Below are 20,779 nucleotides of genomic sequence, written 5' to 3' on the forward strand. Positions count from 1 at the left end.
GTTTGGGGTTGGGTTTTTGGCTTCTCCTGACTTTGCTTCATAGATTTGGAGCCAAAGAGACAACACGACTGGCCTGGGGAAGGCAGAAGGACCGCTTTCTTCTCTCTCCCAACTGCCTCAGGCACCCCAGCGAGAGTGGGAAGTGGGCAATCCCCCTGGGCTGCACAGTTCTGATCTGCTCTGTTTCTTGGAGTTTCTCCTCGATGTTTTAAAGGCGGGCGTCTAAAAGGGAGTACCAACCACTGTCTCTCACAGTCTTCTCCTGGACAAGATGTCCAGCATAGAGGTGGATAAACACACATTGCAGTGGGTGAGCAACTGGCTGACGGGCCAGGATCAAAGCGTTCTAGTAAATGGGGAAATGTGGGGCTGGTGACCAGTTACTAGCGGGGTTCCACTGAGACCCATCTTAGGGCCAGCACTCTTCCCTGTCTTCATAAGTGACTCGGGCACAGGACTTGAGGGAGTGCTTAGCAAGTTTGCCGTTGACACAAAACTGGGGGGAACTGTTCACGCTCTCGAGGGCAGAGGGGCCCTGCCTGCAGAGGGATCCGAGCAATCACCAACTACGTGAAGTTCAACAAGGGAAGTTGGTGAAGCATTTGGAGAGGAAGATATATGAGTAGCAGCTAAAGTCACTTGGTTTGTTCAGCTTGGAGAAGAGGAGACTGAGAGGAGACCTCATCACCGTCTACTGCTTCCTCACAGGGTGAGGAGGAAGGGTAGGCACCCAACTCTTCTCCTTAGTGACCAATGACAGAACCTGAGAGAATGGCAGGAAGACGTGACAGGAGAGGTTTAGGTTGGACACTTGGAAAAGGTTCTTCACCCAGAGGGCAGTGGAGCACTGGAAGGGGCTCCTCAGGAAGGCAGTCACAAGTGTGATTCCATGATTCTACGAACCACCACCTTCTCCCCAAAATGTTATGTGAAGAACAAAGCTGGTGTGAAAAAGCTGGAAATAGGGAAAAAAGACAAAGATGCAGTTTTATGGAAACTCCATCTCTGGACCCTGTCACCAGGGTGCATTCTCTTTCTCCCTGTCCCATAACAAGAGAGAGCCTTTCCACCTGCACCACTGCTTTGGCTGCAGCAAACACGCCCTCCTCATCCTCACGCCCCTGGCGCCAGGACACCTGCAGAAAGAGAATGGGACTGACTGCAGATGGCACCGGCACCGACATGAAGCATCCCGGGACACATCCACACAGACTTGTGACCCAAAGCAGCTTGCCCAAGCTGCTGGAAAGCAGCATGGCAAAATATGCATCTGCCACAAAACAATCTTGTGTTATTCGCCTAATATACTCCACAAATCCAACCCAGGCCCTATAGTAGGTGACCAATTCCAGTAAGATCAAGCTCCGGAGACTGGTTGTTACTGTACACTGTACCTTGCAGAATGACTCTATACAAATGGTTTACCTGAGAAAAATCTCCCTTACATGTACTCCTTTTCTCTGATCTCACAAATCTCATTTCTGCCATATCAAGGTATTTTAGAATGTAGTTGATTTTCACTAGAGGCAAAGTAAATGCTTCTAATTTAAGGAGTCTCTATAGTGTTAAACCTGCAATGAATCTGAATAAAATACTCATCTCAGAGATAACTGGCAATCAAAAGGTCATTGATGACGCTGTGTTTCTTAGAATTTAAAAGTACTACAACATATGCATATTGGATTAAGCCTTCTTAATCAAAAAAATGTTAATCTCTTAGTAGAGAGAACTTCCATCTGAACTATCCCCTTGTTCAAGAAGACCTGGCACAAACCGATTCCCAAACTTGGAGAGGCGGGGAACCGTGTTAGTGCTGCACAACAAGCTGCATCAATGCCAGTCCACTGTATTTCAACATGGGGTGTCTATCCCTCATGGCTGCTGCCTGCAGGAAACACCTACCCTGTGAACGGGAGAGAGTGAGTTAGTTTGTTTCTACTGTAGGTAGCTGTGTACTGCATAGAGGAGGTCAATAAGACATCATGTTCTGCTGTCACTCGTCAACTAGTTGAAGGACAATCTAACTGTTCATGACATCGTTGGGACTTTGCAGAAATTATATTCTTGAATTAGGTCATAGAATCATAGAATGTCCGGAGTAGGAAGGGGCCCACAAGGATCACCGAGTCCAATTCCTGCCCCTGCATGGGACAGCCCCACAGTTCACACCATGCGTCTGAGGGCATTGTCCAATCTCTTCTTGAACACTGTCAGGCTTGGGGCCATGACCGCCTCCCAGGGGAGCCTGTTCCAATGCTCCACCACCCTCTGGGGCAAGAATCTTTTCCTAATATCCAACCTAAACCTCCCCTCGCTTTCACCCGTTTTCTTCTCTGGTGTAATAGGACTGCTGTGGCCTTTTCCTCAAAAGCTTCTCAGAATTTGTACCACCAGAGGCATTTTCTTTGTACTGTATGGCCATCGTGCTGTCACTTAGGGCCTGAACAACAGCTGCATTTCTCCAAGAGGTTTCACGTTTCCTCTTAGACAATATGTGACTACACAGTCTGTATGAAGCTGGGATACTTTCACTCAAAACCTTAGAATTCATTTAATGTCAACAAGTTATTGTCTTGACAAGTATGGAGAGATGACCTAAGGTGTCCCGTGTACAGCCTTCCAAAAGAAGTCACTTTAAATTCTGACTGTCTTTGAAGACGTCTTGCTCATTTGACATGACAAATACTTTGGAGCCACATCTCACTTTTGAGCGGCAGACCAAGAGGCTTGTGATCCAGCAAGCTGGAAGAAGCGGTGCGGCTGTATTCTAGCTCGCTGTCGTTGGCAAGGACTATGCCGACCGCCTCGGCTGACACGCTGCAAACGCACCTTTTCCCAAGCGCTGAGCCAACGGCAACCGCTTCAGCCCAAGCCCCGATGTGCGTTAGATACCAAGAGCAGAACCTTCCTTTCAAAGGCTCCTCTAACTGCGCTTTTACTTTTACCCAGTTGCACATGCTGCAGAAGGCACTTATTGAGCTGCAAGAATTTCCTCTAAGGACATAGGTGATAAAACAGTCGTTTGAAGACATTTTCTGCAGGTTGGAGAAAGCACTTGGTAGCAAGCACTGAGATGACCTCCGTATCACATGAACACACAAGCATACGGGTGGTGCGTACGTCCCTACTGAAACGCTGCTCCTCTGTGCCCTTCTTACTGGATTAGAAAGAACGTGTATACAGCGCTGCATCACACAGGCAAGCTGTGTGCTTCTCCCTGTTTGACTGCACAGGTCTTCTGGAACGATGATACACCTATTACGTGTTAACTGTATCGCAATATCATTCCTTAGCCTCAGAAAGCTAAAAGCAACTTGCTTTGAGCCCTATAAAAAACAAAACCAACCAAACCAAGAAAAGCCGTCAAAGCGGAAGTCCTGAAGAGCCTCCAAGGTAAACTTAGACAGGTTTTCATGGAAGACAAGGAACAGCAAAATGGTGGCCGCAAACAGTCTGTCATGCAGGTTACAGAAATACGATGCTTACATAGAGAAACCTTGAATCTCATGGGCAGGTTTGTTGTATCAAAATGTGTTTAATAGAGAGAGGCGTGCTTTATCATAGAATGAAAATATGTAATATAAAAGGTATTCTTCGTATTAAATTGTGCTGGTGCTCTTGAGAGCACACAAAGAGCTGTCGCTTGCGTGGTTCTTTTTAAATTCCATCAGTGGGAAACTGGTTCGGCAGAATGAATTAGATGCCCTCAGGTGCTTTGCTGTGGGCACAACCGGTTGCTTCCAGCCCAGGTCTGGGCTCCCGGTCCGAGAGAGACACGGGCGTACTGGGGAGAGCCCCCAGTGCCCCTCCCCCACCACTGAGGTCATTGGAATGGAGTGTTGGGTTGACCCGGCGCTGCCCTGGCAACGGTTCTGTGCCAACACGGACTGTCCCGGGCAGGAGCCAGGCTCTTGCCCAGCAGCGCCACTCGGCACTAGGACACACCTTGGCAGACTTTTGCCAGCTGTCTGACCCTTGTGTTGCGCCAGTGTGTCCTACAGGAGCGTTCTCCTTGCCTCGTCGGGATGGGACAGGTGAACTGCTGCCGTGGCTCCAGGTAGGCTTCCCCCATTCACAGCTCAGAGACAGCCCGGAAGATCTGGACCTCGCAGCAGCCCATTTTCTCATGCCCGACACCGTTTACTCTGCAGGGACGACCCTGAGCCCGTGCAGCAGTGCGTGCCCATCCCGGCATCACGCCAACCACTGCTCCGGCAGCGTGTGCGGGTGACCCAGGGCCGTGTGACGAGGAAGAGGGACCTCCTCCTCTTCAGCGACAGCCTGGTCATCGCCAAGCACCAGTAAGATTTGCAGAGCCCAGCTGCCTTTCCTCCCAAGCGCTGGCCCTGGCACCAGGGCAGGGACATCCCAGGAGCACCCCAGGCCACCTGGTGCTGGATACAGCCATGGCCGTGACTGTGGCAGGGGGACTGGGGAAGGGAACCAGCGGGCTCAGACACCTCCAGGTCACTCCCTGCCGCTCCTCTCTGCAGACGTGGCAGCGCCCCGCGCCCAAAGCTCTGCCTGGCCCTGGGCCAGCTGCAGGTGCTGGGCAGCACCGAGGGCGCAGCCGGCGATGCCGCTGAAGAGGAGGAAGGAAAGCACACCACCTCACTCCTCCTCGTCTGGCCCTGCGGCTCGTGTGTTATCACTTTCCGGTGAGTCTCGGTGCCACGTCCCACGGCAGGGCTGGGCAGAGCCTCTGTCCTGCCCCACTGGAATTCGTCCTTCCTCTGCGGCCATCCCCATGGGACAGGGCTGTGCCAGCGCCCACCTGTGCCAACAGGCTGGGGAGCAGCGGCACTCAGGCTGTTTCTCCTCTCCTTCTGCAGCTGCCGGGCAGTGAAGGAGCTCTGGCTCAGCGCTCTCCTTGGGTAAGCCCTGCCTGGCAGTGAAGCCTGGGGGACTCATGCTCACACCGTAGGGGGATGCTCTAAGTATCGTGGCCCTGCAATGTGGAAACAGCGCTCCCCAGCTGGGAAAACCTGCCCCCAGGGCGGTGGGCAGCTCTTGGAGCGGGCAAAGCTGCTGGAGCGCCTTCACCCAGCTGTGTCCAGACAACACCTGCCCAACCCCACCTGGACCTTTGCTGCCGCTCTCCGCTCGGATTCCGAGTGGTACTCGGGTGCTTCGGGCAGCTTGGAAGGGCTCCCTGGGCTGGCAGGGGAGGGAAAAAGTGGCTTGTGCCTCTCACAGCTCTTGCTTTGCCCCTTCCCCATGCACAGACCACCGGAAGGAGTGGAGGGAGCCCAGGTCACCCGGCTGCCCTCCTTCAAGGCGCTGCTAAAGGAGCTGAGGGGACGCAATGCTGTGAGTGTCCCTCCTGTCTCCACTCTGTCTCCAGAGGCTGTTCCAGCCCAGCAAGAGCTGCATCGCTTCTTACCTTCTTCTCTTTTTTGCTTGCCCAGGCCACGCCACTGCATGCCGGCAGCCTGGAGAGGCTGCTTGAGGGCCAGGCAAAGGTGAGGGTCGCACAGAGAGAAATCTCAGCCATCCCCACCGCTCGCACACGGTCAGGCCATGATGCAGCTCGCTGGGGGCCCTTTCTGCTGCAGGGCTGTTGGGTGAGCACAGCACATTTCTTGCAGGCGGATGCAGAGCAGCGGCCCCCACCTGTCGTCCCCTCTGGCAGCCAAGGTAGAAGTGCCCACTTGGCTGGTGAGTTGGGAGAAGACGGGTGCAGAACAGCCCGTCCCTCCACTCCTGCTGCACTGGGGCTGCTGCTGCCCTTCCCACGGAGCTTGTCTGCCCCTCTTATTCTGCAGCAGGAGAGACCTGAGCCCCTGGGGTCGCTTCTTCTCAAATGATGCTTGTCCCGTGCGCTCCAGGGTGGGGCACAGTGTGAGAGGCTCCGGGAGCACTGGCCTGGTGCTTCTGCTCCACCTCTCTTTGTTCTCTTCTCCTTGGCAGAAGGTGAGACCCGCAGCCGCAGGAGGTGGCTGCCCTGGCCCTTTCTGCGGCCAGGGACCTCGCACGCTGCAGAGGCACAGGGGTCGTCGGGCTCTGCCCACTCGGGGGTTCTCTTCGGCCGGCCACTGGCAGCTCTCTGCAGCCCGGATGGCGCGCTGCCCCAGCCCATCCAGGTAAGCAAGCCTGGCCGGGCGACCCCCATCCCGCTGCCTCCTCTGCAGAGCCCGTGTCTCCAGCGGAGGCATCCCAGATGAGTCTTGGGAATAAAGCGCACTCCTCTCCACGTCACCCAACTCCAGTCACCCCTCTGTGCAGCCCCAGGGAGAGCTGCGCACCATCCACACTCCCTCCTGCCCCCGAGCAAGGTTGGGCTGTCCCAGGGCCCGTCTCCAGCCCACCAATGTCCTCCTGTCTCCCCTGCAGGACCTGCTGGCTCTGCTGCACGAGCAGGGCCCATCCACGGAGGGGATCTTCCGGCTGGCGGCCAGCGAGCGCGCCTCCCGGGACATCAGGGAGGCCCTGGACACCGGCGCTCAGGTCCACCTGGCCAGCCAGCCGGTGCACGTCCTCGCTGTCATCTTGAAGGTGAGCCCTGTGGACCTGGATTCTGGCGCTGCTGACGGGCACCTGCCTGAGCAGGAGCCCAAACCCAGGAGCTGCTCGGCAGCCAGCGTGCTGGGGATGCTGCCTGTGCTCCCGGCGGCACTGCTCGCAGCCTCACCAGCAGCCCTTGGCATTGCAGGACTTTCTCCGCAAGATCCCCTCCAAGCTCCTCCACTCTGAGCTTTACCAACAGTGGATGGATGCCCTGCAGAAGACCAGCAGGCAGGAGAGGCTGGCGGGGCTGAGAGAGTAAGTGTGGCCAGCAGCCTGGCAGCTCCACAGGCACTGCCAGAGCCCGACACTTGCCTGCTAGCCACAGCCGGCCTGAACAAGCTACACACCCACCTCTTGCTGCTGCTGCGGGATCAGCATTTTGGGGGGAAAGTGGCACACAAAAGCATTTCTCTCTCTCCTTGGAGCACTGCCGGCAAGCACTTAGGGGTGGCTCCACAAAGGGACTCTCAGCAGCAGGGCGGGCAGGGACGGAGCTGCCCATATCGCAGCAAAGGCAGTCCCTCTGCTGTAGAGCCGGCTTGGCCAAGGAGCCTTCCCTGGGCTGGGCTTGGCTGACATCTGCATGGGGCACCTGTCTTGACAACACCTACTTTATCTATTAACGTTGCCCTCCTGTTCCCACAGGGTGGCCAGCAAGTTACCTGAGGCCAACCTCCTCCTCCTCAAAACCTTACTGAGCCTGCTCCAGAAGATCAGCCGCAATGTCACCGTCACCAGGATGACCACCAGCAACCTGGCCATCTGCGTGGGGCCCAACCTCCTCAGCCCACCAGAGGAGGACGGGCTGCCCCTGGAGGTCTTGATGCAGGTGACGGGGAAGGTACGCTGTGTTTCCCAGCCCGCTGCAGCCTTCCAGACCCACGCCAGCTTTGCGCTTTAAAGCTTCCTGGCTGCCTCCTCTCTTCAGCAAATGCTCGTGGGGGGGCTGCGTGGAAGAGCAGCCCCACAGCTGCAGCTTTCTGTGCAGAAAGCAGGATCAGGAGTGGGAAGGGCTGTTGGACCCGTTTGCAGCCAGCGGGTTGGAAACCAAGGGTTTACCGTGTGCAGGTGACACGGCTGGTCGAGTTCCTCATCGAACACCATGAGGAGCTCTTTGAGGAGCAGGAGGAGGAGGAGGAGGCTGAGCTTCCAGGGCCGCCGGCCGAGGCTGGGAGTGCCGGTGGACGCCTTGAGGAGTCACCGGCACCAGGATCAGAAGGAGAAACTGCAGAGGTACGTGAGGTCCACACACAGCGTGAGACAATGCGTCCCCCCTCAGTCGGTGGGATTGCCGCCGAGCTGGAAAGTGGGCAGGTGTCATCTTCTTTGTTCCCATTGCAGGTGCCTGCAGTACCTCCAGAATGCGCACCCCAGGAGAGCTCCCCTGGGCAGAGCAGGTAACATGAGCTAGCTTTGATTAAGAGTAGAATGGATTCATGGTGATCCTGGCTGTACCTGTCTGACAATCCTCTTCAATGGGCACTTTGCCAAGCTCTTCGCAGGAGGGGGAAGCACCATCCCCCAGGAAGAGACCACACACCTGCGAAGAGGAGAGCGACGGCCCACCGCCCAAGAGAAGGCGAATGCTGGCCGCAGACAGCTCAGCGATGGACGACTGAGACAACCCAAGCAGGGTGAGAAGACCAGGGAACCCAGACGTGTAATAGAGCCTGCTCTCCCTCTTGTGAATTTTCACGCTGCTCTGACTATAGCAAATAGTTCTGTGGTGCCCAGAGATGGTCCCAGAGAGGAAGCAGCCACCTGCCCTTGGGAGAAGATGGATGTCTGGAGGAAACGAGCTCTCCAGTATTGGCAGTTTTCATTTTGCGCTTAGAATCATAGAATCAAAGTATACTTTGGGTTGGAAGGGACCTTCCAAGGTCATCTAGTGCAACCCCACTGCAACGAGCAGGGACATCTTCAGCTAGATCAGGTTGCTCAGAGCCCTGTCCAGCCTGGCCTGCAATGTTTCCAGGGAACGGGCATCTACCACCCCTCTGCGCAACCTGTGCCGGTATTTCACCACGCTTGTTCTTCTCTCAACCTGGTGCCTAATGCCTGGCTTTTCCCCCCATCTTTCCCGAGGCAGGTTGTAGAGGTGGCTGAAGACATCACCCTCATGCTGCCACCCGCTTGGCTCAGATGGACGGTCTAGCAGGGGTTCCGAGAAAGAAGATCACTTCTCGACCTTCCTGCAGAACTTTCACGTTTCTTTTCACATGCCCGTTGGCAATTTTCAGATAGTTACAATAGGGTTTTCAGCCAGTAGGGCAAGAGAGTTTGTTTGTTAGTTACTAACTAAGTTAGTAAGCTAGTTAGTAAGGTAGTAAGTTAGTTAGTTAGTTAGTTAGTTAGTTAGTTAGTTAGTTAGTTAGTTTCTAGTGTAGGTAGCTGTGTACTGAATACATTTCGTTCACATCCCAGTTTTCACTTTCACGTTATTTACAAAAGCGTTTTGAGCCAATTTGGCAAGAGAGTTCGTAAGTTTAGTTTCTACTGTAGGTGTAGATGTAGGTGTTCACTGTCAAGGCCCACTGAACTCGGCTCTCATGCGACCGTCACTACTCTTCGTCTTCAAGTGAAGCGCCGCGTCAGAAGAGGATGTGGTCCAAAGAAGGATTTCTTTGGCCCCTAAGCACTTCAGGCTTTCTGAAATCAAATCTGAGCTAGCAGGAGATGCAGACTGATAATAATGGCTTCCACTTAGCCAACTCTTCTTCCTGTCACTGAGCCAAGCGCACGAGTTGAGGCTCTCTGCATTTTAATACTGGCTCTCTTATTTGGAGGGTCGTTGAGACCTTGGGAGTCACTCAAGGTAATGGTTCCAAATGAAGGGGGAAAAGTAAGGCATGGAAGAGGTTTTCTTATTTCTGGGAGACATTCTGCAGAAATGTCAGACTGCACACCTACAGAAAAGTGCTGGAACCGGTGTCTTTCTGTAAAAGTGAATAAATGCTCGAAATAATTGTAGTAAACCGAAGTGTATTTGAATAAAGCCAGAGGGATTGGAGGTCCAGGGGCACTGGGAGGAAGATTCTTATCCGATGTTTCCTCTGGTCGTTATTTTTCTGGTTTTAGACTGAATAAAAGGCAGTGGTGTATTGCTTTGACTTTTTAGATCCTACAAGACAAAAAACCACTATCCACCTATACTTACGTGTGATGAGGTGCAGCAACCCCTCTGACGGATAGATGTAACTACCATACTCCAGAAGCTCCCGCTACCGTGAGACAGTTTTTCCCAGCCTATTTCCCCTTCTTCCCTACCAACATCCTTCCCTGCGACATCCATTTTGCTATGGGTTGGTTTATCTTTTAAATATTAGACAACGACATCCTAAGAGAAAGGGGTAATTTCATTTAGGTGTCCTTCCCCGGAAACAAACTCACTTCCCAGAAGTAGAAAGCAAACAGTGTTCTGCCTGCTTTTGTAAGGCCAGAAGTACTAGCATAAATACCCACTAGAATGCTCAGTTTCAAAGTCAAAAGGTTTAATTAATAAAGTTCTCCTGGTATTACTTTGAGTAATGGATCAAAGGTCAGAATCACCATGCTGAGACATCATTTTCAACTCATTTGAAAAGACAGGATATTTTGCGTATCTAGCAAAAACTAAAATTAAGGACATGAACAAAAACAGACGTGCCCATTCAAGAGGTAATTTATTAAAATCAAGAAGAGAAACATGTTGGCTGTCTCCCTTCCCCTCCATCTACAAAATGGAACACAGCAGTTTGGGGTTGGGTTTTTGGCTTCTCCTGACTTTGCTTCATAGATTTGGAGCCAAAGAGACAACACGACTGGCCTGGGGAAGGCAGAAGGACCGCTTTCTTCTCTCTCCCAACTGTCTCAGGCACCCCAGCGAGAGTGGGAAGTGGGCAATCCCCCTGGGCTGCACAGTTCTGATCTGCTCTGTTTCTTGGAGTTTCTCCTCGATGTTTTAAAGGCGGGCGTCTAAAAGGGAGTACCAACCACTGTCTCTCACAGTATTCTCCTGGACAAGATGTCCAGCATAGAGGTGGATAAACACACATTGAAGTGGGTGAGCAACTGGCTGACGGGCCAGGATCAAAGCGTTCTAGTAAATGGGGAAATGTGGGGCTGGTGACCAGTTACTAGCGGGGTTCCACTGAGACCCATCTTAGGGCCAGCACTCTTCCCTGTCTTCATAAGTGACTCGGGCACAGGACTTGAGGGAGTGCTTAGCAAGTTTGCCGTTGACACAAAACTGGGGGGAACTGTTCACGCTCTCGAGGGCAGAGGGGCCCTGCCTGCAGAGGGATCCGAGCAATCACCAACTACGTGAAGTTCAACAAGGGAAGTTGGTGAAGCATTTGGAGAGGAAGATATATGAGTAGCAGCTAAAGTCACTTGGTTTGTTCAGCTTGGAGAAGAGGAGACTGAGAGGAGACCTCATCACCGTCTACTGCTTCCTCACAGGGTGAGGAGGAAGGGTAGGCACCCAACTCTTCTCCTTAGTGACCAATGACGGAACCTGAGAGAATGGCAGGAAGACGTGACAGGAGAGGTTTAGGTTGGACACTTGGAAAAGGTTCTTCACCCAGAGGGCAGTGGAGCACTGGAAGGGGCTCCTCAGGAAGGCAGTCACAAGTGTGATTCCATGATTCTATGAACCACCACCTTCTCCCCAAAATGTTATGTGAAGAACAAAGCTGGTGTGAAAAAGCTGGAAATAGGGAAAAAAGACAAAGATGCAGTTTTATGGAAACTCCATCTCTGGACCCTGTCACCAGGGTGCATTCTCTTTCTCCCTGGCCCATAACAAGAGAGAGCCTTTCCACCTGCACCACTGCTTTGGCTGCAGCAAACACGCCCTCCTCATCCTCACGCCCCTGGCGCCAGGACACCTGCAGAAAGAGAATGGGACTGACTGCAGATGGCACCGGCACCGACATGAAGCATCCCGGGACACATCCACACAGACTTGTGACCCAAAGCAGCTTGCCCAAGATGCTGGAAAGCAGCATGGCAAAATATGCATCTGCCACAAAACAATCTTGTGTTATTCGCCTAATATACTCCACAAATCCAACCCAGGCCCTATAGTAGGTGACCAATTCCAGTAAGATCAAGCTCCGGAGACTGGTTGTTACTGTACACTGTACCTTGCAGAATGACTCTATACAAATGGTTTACCTGAGAAAAATCTCCCTTACATGTACTCCTTTTCTCTGATCTCACAAATCTCATTTCTGCCATATCAAGGTATTTTAGAATGTAGTTGATTTTCACTAGAGGCAAAGTAAATGCTTCTAATTTAAGGAGTCTCTATAGTGTTAAACCTGCAATGAATCTGAATAAAATACTCATCTCAGAGATAACTGGCAATCAAAAGGTCATTGATGACGCTGTGTTTCTTAGAATTTAAAAGTACTACAACATATGCATATTGGATTAAGCCTTCTTAATCAAAAAAATGTTAATCTCTTAGTAGAGAGAACTTCCATCTGAACTATCCCCTTGTTCAAGAAGACCTGGCACAAACCGATTCCCAAACTTGGAGAGGCGGGGAACCGTGTTAGTGCTGCACAACAAGCTGCATCAATGCCAGTCCACTGTATTTCAACATGGGGTGTCTATCCCTCATGGCTGCTGCCTGCAGGAAACACCTACCCTGTGAACGGGAGAGAGTGAGTTAGTTTGTTTCTACTGTAGGTAGCTGTGTACTGCATAGAGGAGGTCAATAAGACATCATGTTCTGCTGTCACTCGTCAACTAGTTGAAGGACAATCTAACTGTTCATGACATCGTTGGGACTTTGCAGAAATTATATTCTTGAATTAGGTCATAGAATCATAGAATGTCCGGAGTAGGAAGGGGCCCACAAGGATCACCGAGTCCAATTCCTGCCCCTGCATGGGACAGCCCCACAGTTCACACCATGCGTCTGAGGGCATTGTCCAATCTCTTCTTGAACACTGTCAGGCTTGGGGCCATGATCGCCTCCCAGGGGAGCCTGTTCCAATGCTCCACCACCCTCTGGGGGAAGAATCTTTTCCTAATATCCAACCTAAACCTCCCCTCGCTTTCACCCGTTTTCTTCTCTGGTGTAATAGGACTGCTGTGGCCTTTTCCTCAAAAGCTTCTCAGAATTTGTACCACCAGAGGCATTTTCTTTGTACTGTATGGCCATCGTGCTGTCACTTAGGGCCTGAACAACAGCTGCATTTCTCCAAGAGGTTTCAGGTTTCCTCTTAGACAATATGTGACTACACAGTCTGTATGAAGCTGGGATACTTTCACTCAAACCCTTAGAATTCATTTAATGTCAACAAGTTATTGTCTTGACAAGTATGGAGAGATGACCTAAGGTGTCCCGTGTACAGCCTTCCAAAAGAAGTCACTTTAAATTCTGACTGTCTTTGAAGACGTCTTGCTCATTTGACATGACAAATACTTTGGAGCCACATCTCACTTTTGAGCGGCAGACCAAGAGGCTTGTGATCCAGCAAGCTGGAAGAAGCGGTGCGGCTGTATTCTAGCTCGCTGTCGTTGGCAAGGACTATGCCGACCGCCTCGGCTGACACGCTGCAAACGCACCTTTTCCCAAGCGCTGAGCCAACGGCAACTGCTTCAGCCCAAGCCCCGATGTGCGTTAGATACCAAGAGCAGAACCTTCCTTTCAAAGGCTCCTCTAACTGCGCTTTTACTTTTACCCAGTTGCACATGCTGCAGAAGGCACTTATTGAGCTGCAAGAATTTCCTCTAAGGACATAGGTGATAAAACAGTCGTTTGAAGACATTTTCTGCAGGTTGGAGAAAGCACTTGGTAGCAAGCACTGAGATGACCTCCGTATCACATGAACACACAAGCATACGGGTGGTGCGTACGTCCCTACTGAAACGCTGCTCCTCTGTGCCCTTCTTACTGGGTTAGAAAGAACGTGTATACAGCGCTGCATCACACAGGCAAGCTGTGTGCTTCTCCCTGTTTGACTGCACAGGTCTTCTGGAACGATGATACACCTATTACGTGTTAACTGTATCGCAATATCATTCCTTAGCCTCAGAAAGCTAAAAGCAACTTGCTTTGAGCCCTATAAAAAACAAAACCAACCAAACCAAGAAAAGCCGTCAAAGCGGAAGTCCTGAAGAGCCTCCAAGGTAAACTTAGACAGGTTTTCATGGAAGACAAGGAACAGCAAAATGGTGGCCGCAAACAGTCTGTCATGCAGGTTACAGAAATACGATGCTTACATAGAGAAACCTTGAATCTCATGGGCAGGTTTGTTGTATCAAAATGTGTTTAATAGAGAGAGGCGTGCTTTATCATAGAATGAAAATATGTAATATAAAAGGTATTCTTCGTATTAAATTGTGCTGGTGCTCTTGAGAGCACACAAAGAGCTGTCGCTTGCGTGGTTCTTTTTAAATTCCATCAGTGGGAAACTGGTTCGGCAGAATGAATTAGATGCCCTCAGGTGCTTTGCTGTGGGCACAACCGGTTGCTTCCAGCCCAGGTCTGGGCTCCCGGTCCGAGAGAGACACGGGCGTACTGGGGAGAGCCCCCAGTGCCCCTCCCCCACCACTGAGGTCATTGGAATGGAGTGTTGGGTTGACCCGGCGCTGCCCTGGCAACGGTTCTGTGCCAACACGGACTGTCCCGGGCAGGAGCCAGGCTCTTGCCCAGCAGCGCCACTCGGCACTAGGACACACCTTGGCAGACTTTTGCCAGCTGTCTGACCCTTGTGTTGCGCCAGTGTGTCCTACAGGAGCGTTCTCCTTGCCTCGTCGGGATGGGACAGGTGAACTGCTGCCGTGGCTCCAGGTAGGCTTCCCCCATTCACAGCTCAGAGACAGCCCGGAAGATCTGGACCTCGCAGCAGCCCATTTTCTCATGCCCGACACCGTTTACTCTGCAGGGATGACCCTGAGCCCGTGCAGCAGCGCGTGCCCATCCCGGCATCACGCCAACCACTGCTCCGGCAGCGTGTGCGGGTGACCCAGGGCCGTGTGACGAGGAAGAGGGACCTCCTCCTCTTCAGTGACAGCCTGGTCATCGCCAAGCACCAGTAAGATTTGCAGAGCCCAGCTGCCTTTCCTCCCAAGCGCTGGCCCTGGCACCAGGGCAGGGACATCCCAGGAGCACCCCAGGCCACCTGGTGCTGGATACAGCCATGGCCGTGACTGTGGCAGGGGGACTGGGGAAGGGAACCAGCGGGCTCAGACACCTCCAGGTCACTCCCTGCCACTCATCTCTGCAGACGTGGCAGCGCCCCGCGCCCAAAGCTCTGCCTGGCCCTGGGCCAGCTGCAGGTGCTGGGCAGCACCGAGGGCGCAACCGGCGATGCCGCTGAAGAGGAGGAAGGAAAGCACACCACCTCACTCCTCCTCGTCTGGCCCTGCGGCTCGTGTGTTATCACTTTCCGGTGAGTCTCGGTGCCACGTCCCACGGCAGGGCTGGGCAGAGCCTCTGTCCTGCCCCACGGGACTTTGTCCTGCCTCTGCGGCCATCCCCACGGGACAGGGCTGTGCCAGCGCCCACCTGTGCCAACAGGCTGGGGAGCAGCGGCACTCAGGCTGTTTCTCCTCTCCTTCTGCAGCTGCCGGGCAGTGAAGGAGCTCTGGCTCAGCGCTCTCCTTGGGTAAGCCCTGCCTGGCAGTGAAGCCTGGGGGACTCATGCTCACACCGTAGGGGGATGCTCTAAGTATCGTGGCCCTGCAATGTGGAAACAGCGCTCCCCAGCTGGGAAAACCTGCCCCCAGGGCGGTGGGCAGCTCTTGGAGCGGGCAAAGCTGCTGGAGCGCCTTCACCCAGCTGTGTCCAGACAACACCTGCCCAACCCCACCTGGACCTTTGCTGCCGCTCTCCGCTCGGATTCCGAGTGGTACTCGGGTGCTTCGGGCAGCTTGGAAGGGCTCCCTGGGCTGGCAGGGGAGGGAAAAAGTGGCTTGTGCCTCTCACAGCTCTTGCTTTGCCCCTTCCCCATGCACAGACCACCGGAAGGAGTGGAGGGAGCCCAGGTCACCCGGCTGCCCTCCTTCAAGGCGCTGCTAAAGGAGCTGAGGGGACGCAATGCTGTGAGTGTCCCTCCTGTCTCCACTCTGTCTCCAGAGGCTGTTCCAGCCCAGCACCAGCTGCATCGCTTCTTACCTTCTTCTCTTTTTTGCTTGCCCAGGCCACGCCACTGCATGCCGGCAGCCTGGAGAGGCTGCTTGAGGGCCAGGCAAAGGTGAGGGTCGCACAGAGAGAAATCTCAGCCATCCCCACCGCTCACACACGGTCAGGCCATGATGCAGCTCGCTGGGGGCCCTTTCTGCTGCAGGGCTGTTGGGTGAGCACAGCACATTTCTTGCAGGCGGATGCAGAGCAGCGGCCCCCACCTGTCGTCCCCTCTGGCAGCCAAGGTAGAAGTGCCCACTTGGCTGGTGAGTTGGGAGAAGACGGGTGCAGAACAGCCCGTCCCTCCACTCCTGCTGCACTGGGGCTGCTGCTGCCCTTCCCACGGAGCTTGTCTGCCCCTCTTATTCTGCAGCAGGAGAGACCTGAGCCCCTGGGGTCGCTTCTTCTCAAATGATGCTTGTCCCGTGCGCTCCAGGGTGGGGCACAGTGTGAGAGGCTCCGGGAGCACTGGCCTGGTGCTTCTGCTCCACCTCTCTTTGTTCTCTTCTCCTTGGCAGAAGGTGAGACCCGCAGCCGCAGGAGGTGGCTGCCCTGGCCCTTTCTGCGGCCAGGGACCTCGCACACTGCAGAGGCACAGGGGTCGTCGGGCTCTGCCCACTCGGGGGTTCTCTTCGGCCGGCCACTGGCAGCTCTCTGCAGCCCGGATGGCGCGCTGCCCCAGCCCATCCAGGTAAGCAAGCCTGGCCGGGCGACCCCCATCCCGCTGCCTCCTCTGCAGAGCCCGTGTCTCCAGCGGAGGCATCCCAGATGAGTCTTGGGAATAAAGCGCACTCCTCTCCACGTCACCCAACTCCAGTCACCCCTCTGTGCAGCCCCAGGGAGAGCTGCGCACCATCCACACTCCCTCCTGCCCCCGAGCAAGGTTGGGCTGTCCCAGGGCCCGTCTCCAGCCCACCAATGTCCTCCTGTCTCCCCTGCAGGACCTGCTGGCTCTGCTGCACGAGCAGGGCCCATCCACGGAGGGGATCTTCCGGCTGGCGGCCAGCGAGCGCGCCTCCCGGGACATCAGGGAGGCCCTGGACACCGGCGCTCAGGTCCACCTGGCCAGCCAGCCGGTGCACGTCCTCGCTGTCATCTTGAAGGTGAGCCCTGCGGACCTGCATTCTGGCGCTGCTGACGGGCACCTGCCTGAGCAGGAGCACAAACCCAGGAGCTGCTCGGCAGCCAGCGTGCTGGGGATGCTGCCTGTGCTCCCGGCGGCACTGCTCGCAGCCTCACCAGCAGCCCTTGGCATTGCAGGACTTTCTCCGCAAGATCCCCTCCAAGCTCCTCCACTCTGAGCTTTACCAACAGTGGATGGATGCCCTGCAGAAGACCAGCAGGCAGGAGAGGCTGGCGGGGCTGAGAGAGTAAGTGTGGCCAGCAGCCTGGCAGCTCCACAGGCACTGCCAGAGCCCGACACTTGCCTGCTAGCCACAGCCGGCCTGAACAAGCTACACACCCACCTCTTGCTGCTGCTGCGGGATCAGCATTTTGGGGGGAAAGTGGCACACAAAAGCATTTCTCTCTCTCCTTGGAGCACTGCCGGCAAGCACTTAGGGGTGGCTCCACAAAGGGACTCTCAGCAGCAGGGCGGGCAGGGAGGGAGCTGCCCATATCTCAGCAAAGGCAGTCCCTCTGCTGTAGAGCCGGCTTGGCCAAGGAGCCTTCCCTGGGCTGGGCTTGGCTGACATCTGCATGGGGCACCTGTCTTGACAACATCTACTTCATCTATTAACGTTGCCCTCCCGTTCCCACAGGGTGGCCAGCAAGTTACCTGAGGCCAACCTCCTCCTCCTCAAAACCTTACTGAGCCTGCTCCAGAAGATCAGCCGCAATGTCACCGTCACCAGGATGACCACCAGCAACCTGGCCATCTGCGTGGGGCCCAACCTCCTCAGCCCACCAGAGGAGGACGGGCTGCCCCTGGAGGTCTTGATGCAGGTGACGGGGAAGGTACGCTGTGTTTCCCAGCCCGCTGCAGCCTTCCAGACCCACGCCAGCTTTGCGCTTTAAAGCTTCCTGGCTGCCTCCTCTCTTCAGCAAATGCTCGTGGGGGGGCTGCGTGGAAGAGCAGCCCCACAGCTGCAGCTTTCTGTGCAGAAAGCAGGATCAGGAGTGGGAAGGGCTGTTGGACCCGTTTGCAGCCAGCGGGTTGGAAACCAAGGGTTTACCGTGTGCAGGTGACACGGCTGGTCGAGTTCCTCATCGAACACCATGAGGAGCTCTTTGAGGAGCAGGAGGAGGAGGAGGAGGCTGAGCTTCCAGGGCCGCCGGCCGAGGCTGGGAGTGCCGGTGGACGCCTTGAGGAGTCACCGGCACCAGGATCGGAAGGAGAAACTGCAGAGGTACGTGAGGTCCACACACAGCGTGAGACAATGCCTCCCCCCTCAGTCGGTGGGATTGCCGCCGAGCTGGAAAGTGGGCAGGTGTCATCTTCTTTGTTCCCATTGCAGGTGCCTGCAGTACCTCCAGAATGCGCACCCCAGGAGAGCTCCCCTGGGCAGAGCAGGTAACATGAGCTAGCTTTGATTAAGAGTAGAATGGATTCATGGTGATCCTGGCTGTACCTGTCTGACAATCCTCTTCAATGGGCACTTTGCCAAGCTCTTCGCAGGAGGGGGAAGCACCATCCCCCAGGAAGAGACCACACACCTGCGAAGAGGAGAGCGACGGCCCACCGCCCAAGAGAAGGCGAATGCTGGCCGCAGACAGCTCAGCGATGGACGACTGAGACAACCCAAGCAGGGTGAGAAGACCAGGGAACCCAGACGTGTAATAGAGCCTGCTCTCCCTCTTGTGAATTTTCACGCTGCTCTGACTATAGCAAATAGTTCTGTGGTGCCCAGAGATGGTCCCAGAGAGGAAGCAGCCACCTGCCCTTGGGAGAAGATGGATGTCTGGAGGAAACGAGCTCTCCAGTATTGGCAGTTTTCATTTTGCGCTTAGAATCATAGAATCAAAGTATACTTTGGGTTGGAAGGGACCTTCCAAGGTCATCTAGTGCAACCCCACTGCAACGAGCAGGGACATCTTCAGCTAGATCAGGTTGCTCAGAGCCCTGTCCAGCCTGGCCTGCAATGTTTCCAGGGAACGGGCATCTACCACCCCTCTGCGCAACCGGTGCCGGTATTTCACCACGCTCGTTGTAAAAAAGTTCTTCCTCTCGTCTTTCTTCCTCACGGCTGTACTCAGGTTCAGTTTTACTCTCCATTCTTGCCACAGCTGTAGCCAGGCGTGGCCCTAGAGGCGTAGAGTTGTACAGCCCTTGAGTCGAAAGCCCGTGTGTTCCCTTAAGCCTCCCCAAACTTCTGCAATCTAAATAATTAATAGAAAAACACCAAAGCCAAATACACAGCTCTAAGGAATTCTGCAGGGGAGAACTCTGGATGGGTATTGCCTTTCACGTCAAAGCACAAGTTGCTTGTTCTTCTCTCAACCTGGTGCCTAATGCCTGGCTTTTCCGCCCATCTTTCCCGAGGCAGGTTGTAGAGGTGGCTGAAGACATCACCCTCATGCTGCCACCCGCTTGGCTCAGATGGACGGTCTAGCAGGGGTTCCGAGAAAGAAGATCACTTCTCGACCTTCCTGCAGAACTTTCACGTTTCTTTTCACATGCCCGTTGGCAATTTTCAGATAGTTACAATAGGGTTTTTAGCCAGTAGGGCAAGAGAGTTTGTTTGTTAGTTACTAACTAAGTTAGTAAGCTAGTTAGTAAGGTAGTAAGTTAGTTAGTTAGTTAGTTAGTTAGTTAGTTTCTAGTGTAGGTAGCTGTGTACTGAATACATTTCGTTCACATCCCAGTTTTCACTTTCACGATATTTACAAAAGCGTTTTGAGCCAATTTGGCAAGAGAGTTCGTAAGTTTAGTTTCTACTGTAGGTGTAGATGTAGGTGTTCACTGTCAAGGCCCACTGAACTCGGCTCTCATGCGACCGTCACTACTCTTCGTCTTCAAGTGAAGCGCCGCGTCAGAAGAGGATGTGGTCCAAAGAAGGATTTCTTTGGCCCCTAAGCACTTCAGGCTTTCTGAAATCAAATCTGAGCTAGCAGGAGATGCAAACTGATAATAATGGCTTCCACTTAGCCAACTCTTCTTCCTGTCGCTGAGCCAAGCGCACGAGTTGAGGCTCTCTGCATTTTAATACTGGCTCTCTTATTTGGAGGGTCGTTGAGACCTTGGGAGTCACTCAAGGTAATGGTTCCAAATGAAGGGGGAAAAGTAAGGCATGGAAGAGGTTTTCTTATTTCTGGGAGACATTCTGCAGAAATGTCAGACTGCACACCTACAGAAAAGTGCTGGAACCGGTGTCTTTCTGTAAAAGTGAATAAATGCTCGAAATAATTGTAGTAAACCGAAGTGTATTTGAATAAAGCCAGAGGGATTGGAGGTCCAGGGGCACTGGGAGGAAGATTCTTATCCGATGTTTCCTCTGGTCGTTATTTTTCTGGTTTTAGACTGAATAAAAGGCAGTGGTGTATTGCTTTGACTTTTTAGATCCTACAAGACAAAAAACCACTATCCACCTATACTTACGTGTGATGAGGTGCAGCAACCCCTCTGACGGATAGATGTAACTACCATACTCCAGAAGCTCCCGCTACCGTGAGACAGTTTTTCCCAGCCTATTTCCCCTTCTTCCCTACCAACATCCTTCCCTGCGACATCCATTTTGCTATGGGTTGGTTTATCTTTTAAATATTAGACAACGACATCCTAAGAGAAAGGGGTAATTTCATTTAGGTGTCCTTCCCCGGAAACAAACTCACTTCCCAGAAGTAGAAAGCAAACAGTGTTCTGCCTGCTTTTGTAAGGCCAGAAGTACTAGCATAAATACCCACTAGAATGCTCAGTTTCAAAGTCAAAAGGTTTAATTAATAAAGTTCTCCTGGTATTACTTTGAGTAATGGATCAAAGGTCAGAATCACCATGCTGAGACATCATTTTCAACTCATTTGAAAAGACAGGATATTTTGCATATCTAGCAAAAACTAAAATTAAGGACATGAACAAAAACAGACGTACCCGTTCAAGAGGTAATTTATTAAAATCAAGAAGAGAAACCTGTTGGCTTTCTCCCTTCCCCTCCATCTACAAAATGGAACACAGCAGTTTGGGGTTGGGTTTTTGGCTTCTCCTGACTTTGC

General features: G+C 53.4%; 2 long non-coding RNA genes across 2 annotated transcripts; both read left to right on the plus strand.

The window, feature by feature from the left end:
- Positions 1 to 7,846: 7,846 nt before the first annotated feature.
- LOC110356666 (uncharacterized) lies at positions 7,847 to 9,195 on the plus strand. The gene is made up of 3 exons (XR_010468079.1): positions 7,847 to 7,904; positions 8,000 to 8,141; positions 8,597 to 9,195. It is a non-coding gene; the product is annotated as an uncharacterized LOC110356666 (long non-coding RNA).
- Positions 9,196 to 18,085: 8,890 nt separating this feature from the next.
- On the plus strand, positions 18,086 to 19,968 carry LOC135576378 (uncharacterized). Its single transcript, XR_010468080.1, has 3 exons — positions 18,086 to 18,143; positions 18,239 to 18,380; positions 19,117 to 19,968. It is a non-coding gene; the product is annotated as an uncharacterized LOC135576378 (long non-coding RNA).
- Positions 19,969 to 20,779: the final 811 nt, after the last annotated feature.

The sequence above is a fragment of the Columba livia genome, chromosome 1, assembly GCF_036013475.1.
Source record: "Columba livia isolate bColLiv1 breed racing homer chromosome 1, bColLiv1.pat.W.v2, whole genome shotgun sequence".
Classification (NCBI taxonomy): Eukaryota; Metazoa; Chordata; class Aves; order Columbiformes; family Columbidae; genus Columba; species Columba livia.